This window comes from Benincasa hispida, chromosome 1 (genome assembly GCF_027475165.1).
Source record: "Benincasa hispida cultivar pf3 chromosome 1, pf3_genome.v1.1, whole genome shotgun sequence".
NCBI lineage: Eukaryota > Viridiplantae > Streptophyta > Magnoliopsida > Cucurbitales > Cucurbitaceae > Benincasa > Benincasa hispida.
The window spans coordinates 92,607,350-92,617,378 of record NC_143478.1 but is presented as its reverse complement, the minus strand read 5'-3'; the positions used below and the strand labels follow the sequence as shown (position 1 = coordinate 92,617,378).

The 10,029-nt window shown below is 32.7% G+C and overlaps 1 long non-coding RNA gene across 2 annotated transcripts; it reads right to left on the bottom strand.

Annotated features, from left to right (window-relative positions):
• Positions 1 to 1,700: 1,700 nt before the first annotated feature.
• LOC120067231 (uncharacterized) lies at positions 1,701 to 4,502 on the bottom strand. Of its 2 annotated transcripts, none has more exons than XR_016524590.1 (2): positions 3,948 to 4,502; positions 1,701 to 3,092 (listed from the first exon to the last, which is right to left on the bottom strand). It is a non-coding gene; the product is annotated as an uncharacterized LOC120067231 (long non-coding RNA). The 2 variants fall into 2 exon arrangements; XR_016524591.1 differs by having other exon boundaries at positions 1,701 to 2,628.
• Between the last annotated feature and the right edge of the window lie 5,527 nt (positions 4,503 to 10,029).

The following is a 10,029-nucleotide window of genomic DNA, read 5'->3' as shown; positions in this document are numbered from 1 at the left end:
AGATTAGAAATTATAGGTTATATTTTATTTGATACAATATATAAACTATAAATTATGTGTTATTTTGATATAACATATAGTTTAATATATGTTATATGAAAATAAATAAATTTAATTTAATTCATTTTAAAAATTATTTTGAGAGGAAGTTGTAACTCCCTCCCTCTCTTTTCTCTCTAATATGTGATAGTGGGCCAAGGGAGAGTAGTTCTTCTTCTTCCTAGTGCGGTTTCATAAAAAGAATACAGATCCACAAAAACATTATGAGAAAATCTGAATCCCCTCACTTCCTCTCATCTCTCTAAAAATCCTTCTCTTCCAAAATAGTCAGAGCCCACAAAACTCCTAGATTCTCACCCAGAGAATACTGAGGCAATCAAGTGATAGTGTCCATTGTGAGGTTTCGAGTTCGTATTTTTTGGAGAAGAGGATACACGAAGAAGATCGTTCTTCAAGGGTTAGTTTTCTCTCACCCTAATTCTCTCATTTCCTTTTTGTTTGCATGCTGAATTTTTTTTATCATTGTACTCTGTAATTTTGATTCTGCGAAAATAAATTTTGGATCAATCTCCACGCTTCCGCTTAAGGACATTTTCTATAATTTTGATTCGGTGAAAATAAATTCTGTGAAAATAACTTTTGTAGTCTTTAATTTTAACAGGGTTATATTTCTCCTCTCTGATACACTATTTTGTTAAGGTGTACTAGGTGCTAAGAGTTGATGTGATTCCATGTTCTATCTTTAGAACTTAGGGTTTATGAACTTAGGTAAATTTGGCTAATTAATTTAACTAAGTTATTGTTAATTTGCTCAATATAACGTTTATATTGAATAGTCTAACAATATATGATTCTTATTTCTTAAACATTTTAACAAACATAATCATGTATTGCATGCTTATAAAAGACTTGTCTAATTCACCTTCCAGGTCGGTTTCTAGGTAGGAGTGCTTCGTTTTTGTCAGCTTAAATACCCCAATCCTAGACAGAATCTTCGTTAGACAAAAGTCCTTTATAGACAATTATTTTATAAATTTAATTTTCTGTTCTTTCCAATTAATCCTATTAAAAGAAAAATAAAAGATTTAACCTATATCTGATCATATTAGAAATATTTTAACATAAGTCTAGGTGAATTAACTTTAAACTATTTAAAACTAATTAAGACCTATTTTTGCATGCAACTCTTGATTATAGATTTTAATCTAATTCATTAAACTTATAAATTTTATAAATTAATGAAATTAATGAAACCTAGAATATGCATTTAATTACATTAATCAAATATAACAATTACATTTACTAAGTAATATCATGCTCAATACAATTCTATTTTTATCATATAATATAACATTTATATTATTCACTAATGAAAAAAAAAACATATTCATCATAGATATATAACAATTATATTAAAGTATGATGCATGAATATGCTTAACAATGCATACAATCATATAATAATATATATTAAATATGATGCATGAGCATGTTTATAGAATCATGCAACTATATAATATAACATTATATTAAATGTGATGCATGATAAATGTTTATCCTAAAGTAGGATTTTAAAACTATATGACGTACATTATGCAACATGTAAAAATTAATCATACATCAAATGTAAAATTAAATAAACAGCTAAAATAAACCAAAATTTGGATTTTCGTTTATTGGATTGAGTTAATGCAATCTAAATGTCAAATAAAATACATTTTATATTATTAAATAAATAATTTGTATTTACACGTTACAAATTATGAGATCCACAAGATTTAGGACACTAAATCCAATAGACTCTATATTCAACTTATGTGCTGATCTTGAAATAATGGACTATTTTTTGGAACCCCCCATACAACTGGATTATTTTCAATCAAAATGTAAATACCAGAAGTCGGTTTTCTGTCATCTGGATCTGATGCTCAATCAGCATCTGTAAAACCAACTACATTAAGAGAAGTAGGTCTTTACCAGTATAATCTAGGGTCAGAGTTCCTTTGAGATATCTTAGAATTCTTTTGACATATTGCCAAAAAAAAAAAACCAGGTCTTGTCAAAGTAATGTATTGACGAGCTTCTACAATGCCTCTATAGAGGAAGAAATCTTGAAATGTATCACCTTGAGTAGCTGATGTTGTAAGAGAACTAACAGTAGGGGTTGAAATGCCATTAGCTTCAAACATCTATGAAGAAGATCGATAGTGTACTTCCTTTGAGACAAAAATAAGCTTCTAACTGTGAAATAGGATGCATCAATGCCCATAAAATTTGTCAAACTTCTAAGAACCTTCAAAGAGAACTTACCATTTAGCTAGTCTATAATTTTCTGATTGAATTTTTTTTAGCTATCAGTGATTATAATATCATCAATGTAAATCAATATATAACATGTTTCAGTTTTAGTGAATCTATATAATAATAAAGGATAAGCCTTTGAACAAGAAAACCCCAAAGAATAAAGAAAAGAGCTACGTCTTTCAAACCAAGCACTTGTGCGTATCGACCCGTGCAGTGCTGTAGCTAGTGCCTATTTAAGACCATACAAAGGCTTTATTCAACTTACAAACATATTTGGCACTTGGATCTTCCATGAAACCAATTGGTTGCTCCAATAAACCATTTCCTATAATAAAACATGAAGGAAAGCATTGTTGATGTCTACTTGCCTCAATTTCCATCCATTATATAGAGCAAATATAAAAACATCCTGTTAGTTACGAACTTCACAACAGGGCTTAATGTTTCAGTGTAATCAATATCAATTGTCTAATGGAAACCTTTTACTATTAAACGAGCTTGTATCTTGAAATAGAACCATCTGAATCCCTTTTTATTTTAAATATCCATTTACAACCTATAATTTTACTGCCTGCGGGTCGAGGTATAAGATTCCAAGTCTTATTTCTGATCAAGGCTTCAAATTCTTCCTTCATAGCAGCACTCCAATGATCATGTTTCAATATTTTTTCTACATTTGATGGTTTAGGTTCTCTGTAATCTAGCAAAAAGACTTTGGCTTGAAGATGTCATTCTTTGCTCTTGTTATCATAGGATGTCTAAAGACTAAATGAGGAGAGGATGTATGACCTGTAGTTTCATCACGTGTGATCAATGCGGAGAATAGGCATCGTTAAACCTAATTCCGACAATCAAAAGAAATTTATAGCACTGAACTGTACTCCTATTACTACTGTGGCATAATAATAGTGGCAAGTTCGTGTTGATCTGCAGGGAGGCATTGAGTTTTTAGTTAAGCTAATTTTCTAATTAAAACGATAAATGTGGGGATTTATGTAGAAAAAGATAAATGTGCAAGAAAATAAAGTGCAAAGGGTAAATGTAATCTAGGATAGGAGTTTGTCTAATTTCTAGAGCAAGGAGAGAATTATATGTAATTTCAATCATCGAATTCATTAATTAGACATACATTCCATTCTATGCATGGACAATGACTAAATTGATATAATTTAACTAGTCTCTAAAAAGGTTGACAACTAATTAGAATCGAATCAGTAAACGTCCTAATTATTCCACCTCTGAGGTTGAAGAACTCAACTTTTCTTGTTCCTGAAATAAAATTTCTTGGCAGTATGACCCATCTTGGTACAAATCTGACACTGAACTCCATTGTTCTTGTTCCAATTCTTGTTTCCTCCTTTCGAATTCTTGTTTCTATTATCATTGAAATTCATATTTATATTCATCTCACCACTATTATTTCCATTATTCTCTTGAAAATTAGGATTCACAGACGGTAGAGATAATGTGCTTGAAATTATCTTCTATTTATCCAAATGACTTTCTTGCGAAAGAAGAAGCGAGGTGATTTCTTGAAAACTAAATAAGTTCTTTTGTGAGGTAATTACAGAAACGACAGATTATATTCACTTCCCAGTTGAGAAAGTATATGTAAAATATGATCCTCAGTTGAAATAGATTTACCTGAAACATTCAATCAATCAACAAGATTCTTCAATTTCCGTAAGTACTCTTTAGATTCTTCGCTACAAACATCTCTTGCAAATTTTTCCAGACCTCACTGGAGATTGTACAGTGAATAAGATCTCCAAGAATTTCTTCATTAATGGAGCCCAATAATCATGAGAAGATCAAATGATCTCGTCTCCTCCATTGATTGTAAGCTGGATTTTCTTTCTCAACAGTAACACTATCTTGAGTAATCTTCAAGATCTTGCTAGGTATTAGTTTTTCTCCATAGATGTGGTCTTCAAGTCCGTTTCCTTCTAGGGCTGCAACAATTTGTAATCTCTATAGAAAGAAATTCCTATCTGAGAGCTTCATGATCAAAATCTTGCTCCCTGGGTTTATGATTGAAATTTCTTATGAGTTTATGGATTCCATGGTTTAATTGAGAGAGAGGGAAGAGAAAGTTTGAATAGGTCCTTAGACGATATGCTTTATACCAACTTGAAATTCATAATTGAATCAATTTGATTTGAATTTGATTATTTCTCTCTTGATAAGTATTAACAATGGAATTACATGAATTTATAGAACTTGAGAGAATAACAGAAAATTGTTATATAACAACTGAGTTATACAAAAATGGATTGAGCTTTAGTGTAAGTGGGCTTCAGATATTCAGTGTGTGGGCTTTAGTGTGCTATCTTAACAACTGGCCACTGTCTATGGCCAACTTTGACAACCATTTCTGTTCACTTTTGGCGCCTCTTGTCAACACACTTCAGCGGCATGGAGATAGATACCGCCATGACTGCATCTTCTAAGACTTTCCAACTTCTTTGTTCGACACTTGAGGATTCTACCAATATAGTTAAGTCAGGGCCTGGTGCTGCTATGATATTACTTGTTAGAGACAACGGACCTTTAGATATCTCCACAATAATATGATATAGTCTACTTCCGGCATAAACCCTCATAATTTTACTTTTGGTTTCACCCAAAAGGCCTCATACCATAGGTGATAATTGTCCTCCCTTACATATCTATGATCATCCCTTATCTAGTCAATGTGAAACTTTAATCACATTATCGATACCAACATGCATGCATAATAAATCATAACCTACAATTTGATATGAGATGCCATAAAAAGTCCTAATCTCCTTAATGCCCTATTTTTTTTTATATGTGCATATTACACTCATACATTCCACTAATGCGAAAGTATATTGTAATTTTGTTGTTTGAAACAAGATTATTTTGTTTACTTCAAGTATAATGGTTACATGTAAAAGTTGTAAAATATATGTGAAAGTTTCAAGTTAACATCTTAATTGAGTGTTAAAAATTTTGGAAATTATGTGTGTAATTGAAGGGTTAAACAAAAAGTTAAGCAAACAAAAATAAACAAAAATATACTTTTTTAGATTACAAAAAATTGCACCAGATACCCCTGACTTAATAAACTCAACTCTACATTTCAAACACAGACTTACTAACTCCACAAATATATTATCTTCATAGTCATATTAACTCCAAACTTCAGAACTCAACTCAGCTCCCCAAATATCCTCTAAGTCTTTTTGGCATTTTGTGTGCAACATTACATGGTCAAATTACTGAAATAATCTTGAAAAGCAAGCGTGTGGCCTCGAGACTCGATAGTCACTCTCGCTTTTGTTTATCTACTCCTTTATTTTCTCATTTTCTCTACAAATGTTTCCTCAACTTGTAACAAAGATGAGTCTTAAAACCAAAAAACATAATAGAAAAATAATGAACAAGTTTAAAGTAACCAAACAAATTCTTCAATACTGTAACCCAACAAAAAGAATATGGAAAAAGAAATACATACCCAGACCACGAGAGAGAAGAGGTAGATGAAATCTTGCAAAAATATTCTAAATGGATTGAAGTAGTATGCATTATGTTATAGGTAAATTTGACCCTGATGAAATAGGGAAAGTACCGGGATAAGACCAGAGAAGATAAATCCAAGATAGAGTAGATTTGAGATCAAATAAGTCCAAGTGTCAACTAGTCAGTGATCCAATCAGATCTAATCCTAACTTAGGTAGAATATGGAAAGATCCATCTCATTTCAATTTCGAGAGGATAAGGTAAACTCTAGTCATTCTCCCTGTAAATACATTGTAACTCCATATGAGGTAAATTCAACTAGAACTCAAACTTCAACTTGAACTTTATATGGAACTTAAAATTTTGACTTTATTGCCATTCTACAGTTCTAATTCTCTAAGTTTGGCATCTTAGTCGTTTTTCTTTGTTTTGCAAGTATTCACTTCTTCAAATTACAAATTTATGATTGCTATCACATGAAGGTCATATTGAAGAAAATTGAATCCAGCAGAAACGTGTGATCACATTCTTTGATACCTTGAACAAATTAAAAATACAAATAATAAAGAAAATGTTAAGCATGTTGGGATTGGTGTCCTAATTCTCCCAGAGTCTCATTGTTTTGTAAAGATACACATTGTTTAATGAATAAAATAAATGTTAATTCTGGCATTTACTCATATCCAATAAACAAAGCTCCATGGTTATCTTATGTGAACTTAAACATGTTTATGTGATACACAAGTGGATCATGCCTTAAGTGATAACCTAAATAGGCCTGTAGTATAAAGATTAAGGTGGGATACCTAATCCTGGTGACACTATGGATATGGCCCACTTTGTAGAGGTTTGCAAATGTTGTAAACTACTACAAATGGTAGATCCTGATCATTCATATGGAGACGTGTGAGCAGGGGTGTCCTATACAAAGAGTTTGTATAAGACCTAGACCACGAGATGACTAGACTCTATATATAACGCCGTTGATATTAGAGACTTACATCTCACCTAAATGACCATAGGTGACATGACCTTAATCCTGAGTGTTTTGGGAACTCCTGCCTTTGAGGGCAGTCCTTTGATTAGTATGGGTGAGAGTGGCCAGATAGCCAACTCAACATGCTTGCATTTTTTGGGACTTGTCTGATCTGGGAGTTGGGAACTAAATCTACAATATGGAATTCACTCCTTTCCCGAAGTAGGGATAAGTAGAGAGATTGCTCCCTTAAGGGCTGATTCTGGGGCTTGAACATAGTGGCCACAATTTTTCTTTAGAAGAGAAGACTCAGTCATAGTAAGACTATGACTTATGTTCATTAGAGAGATCAGTGGTACTTAAGGAGTTAGATGTACAGGGGCATAACGGTTATTGGCCAAGCTGTATTTACGGGTGATCTGTGAAGATGGATACATAATATATCTGTGGTAAGAAGAGTTCAGCTATCGGTCTTTAGTAGTGCTTAGTAGTTAACGGATGGTGGATCCCGTGACTAAAGAGTTTAGTCAGTTATTCACGTACCATTGGAGCTTCGAGCTACAGGTACATAAGATTCCCTTGATAGTTCAATGGATTCAGTTGAGGATTAGTTATTGGTGTTGATTTGAAATGTTCAAATTGATAAGAGATATTTTGATTATATGTGATATAATCAGTTTGATGTATGAGATACATCTAGTAGAGGATTAATGTAAATGAGATTTACATTAAGTACCATGGAATAGAAAAAGAACTATGGTTTATATATTTCAGGAGATGAAATATTAAAACTATAGGTTATAAATTGTTGGATTTTATGTCCTAAAACTCGTAATTTATAAATTAATAAATATATTTTGTTTTGTTTTTCGATAAAGTTGTTATTGAAATTGTAATCTTGAATCTAATAAACTAAGGTCTTGAGGCTAATTAATGTAGTTTAAACTTTATGTAGTGACATAAATGTAGATCAAGTTCAAATATATAGCCAAAATGGTCTATAGTATATGAATAAGGTTAGGCGTCTTATTCTAGGGACACTATGGATACGACCCACTTTGTAGTTAGTACAAACGATGTGATCTTGAATCGTTCATATAGAGATATGTGAGTGGGGTCATCTTATGCAATGAGTTTGCATAAGACTGAACCATGAAATAGTTACTTTTTACATTCTAAATGTCGTTTTATGTACAAAATTGACTATTTCGTTAATTGATGACCTAGGTAACTTAATCTTAATCCTGAGCTAACTATGAACTCCTGTTTACTCGGAAGTATCCTTAGATCTACATAGGTGAGGGTAGCTCATCATCGCTGACCCAATAAGCCTCCCATTTCAGGGGTAAGATTAGGTGGATAGCTGGGAACATAAGGTGCAAGACGAAATTCACTTCTACCCATTATAGGGATAGTAGATAGATTGTTCCCTTTAGTACTGAATCCAGGTCTTGAACAAGTGGCCCAACCCTCTCCTTGGCCCGAGAGGGATTCGATTTATAGGTTGGATCTTAAACCAATTGTTCATTAGAGGATTAGTGGAAGTTAAGGAACAAGATGTAGTCTTGGGGGTAAAACAGTTTTTATGACCCAGCCGAGATTACGAACAACTTATGAAGGATTAACTTACTAATCATGGTTATATCAAATGGACACAAATATATCTATAATGAGGGGAGTGCAACTACGGAACTATAGTGGAATGACCCGTTAGTTAACAAATATTGATTAGCTCCGTCTAAAGAGTTTAGTTAGCTAATCTCGGATCGTTGAAGCCCATGATCTATAGGTCCATTAGGTTCCCCTACTAGCTCATATGGAATAAACTTAGAACAATATGATAGAATAATTCGAATTGTTCGAATTAGGTGAAGAGAGAGAAACCGCCAAGTATATGTGATATAGTGGTCGGGTTTTTCAGTTTAGAGATACAACTTTAATATTTAAATGTGATTTAAATATCAAGAAAATGAATACGTTCATATTCGGAAGCTCGGAAATAATGGAAATGATCAAAGATGTAAAAAGTCAAAGAGTTGACTTTTGACTTTGAAAAGTCAAACTTTGACCGACCTTATATTCAAATGTGCTTTGAATTTCGAGAAAATGAATGCGGATTCATGCTCGGGAGGCCAAAATTAGTCAACACGAAAAAATCATAAAAAGTCAAAATGTTGGGTCAAAGTTTGACTTTGACGAAATGACTATTTTGCCCTTTGACTAAAGTTAGTGGGAAAATCCAAACTTTTGTTGGATAATTCCACTAAAAATATAGTGGGCTAGGTGTTGGCTTATAATGGAGACATTAAGCCCATTAAGATAGTGGATTATAAGTGTTGGGTTTTTATGGATTTGGTTCATGCAATTGTTGCATGGTTTTTTCTATAAAATGGGCTTTCATTTTGAATGAAAAGAGTTTTTTTTGCCAATTTTGCTAAATTGTTTTCTAAAATTGGGCTAAGAAAAGGGAAAACCCAAAACCAATGTTCCATCTTATTTTCCATCTTTTTTCTCATTTTTTTCATCCACCAGGTCCCACAATCCGGTTCTAAGTCCAGAGGATAGTAGGTCAACTCTAGTGGTAGTTCGAAAGAGTTCGGGTCAAGATTCAGCGAGGAAAAGCGATTTTCGGGAGCTACAAAGGTTGTATCCTATCCTATTATCTTATTGTTTTTCCACTTCAATTTGCATGCTTATTTCCTTTTGTTTAGAAGCAATTAGAGTGTAATTAGGTCCTAATTCCGCTGCGTATGTCTCAAGTTCCATCATAAATATAGTATGATAAGTTGGTTATCAATTATATTTATAATAATATTAATTATTGGATAATTAAATCTTTTTCTCTAATACCCAATTGAGTGGGAGGTTATTAGTGGTTCATGGTAACCGTGAGATAAAAGGAAAATTGTTTTCCTAATTTTAGTAAGTTTTGCAAAAAGGTTGAAAATTTGTTTTTGGGATTTCTCTCTCGGAAAAACATTCTCATGGAACTTGTCAAATAAATACCGATTTACTAAGTGACAACTTGTTTTAGTAAATGATCGTGTAGTGTTTGTAGGCGACAGACACTGAGCTAAACGATGAACTAAACGATCGTTTATCTTTTGCTAAACGATCACTTAGCTTTTGCTAAACGATTGGGCATCAACCTATACGATAGGTCTCAGCCATCTCCCACTTGCCCAATCATGTACACGATTGTTCATTCTTCCTTCATCTGCCTCAAACTAAGTCCACACAGAGCCCACCCTTTGGATTCTCACA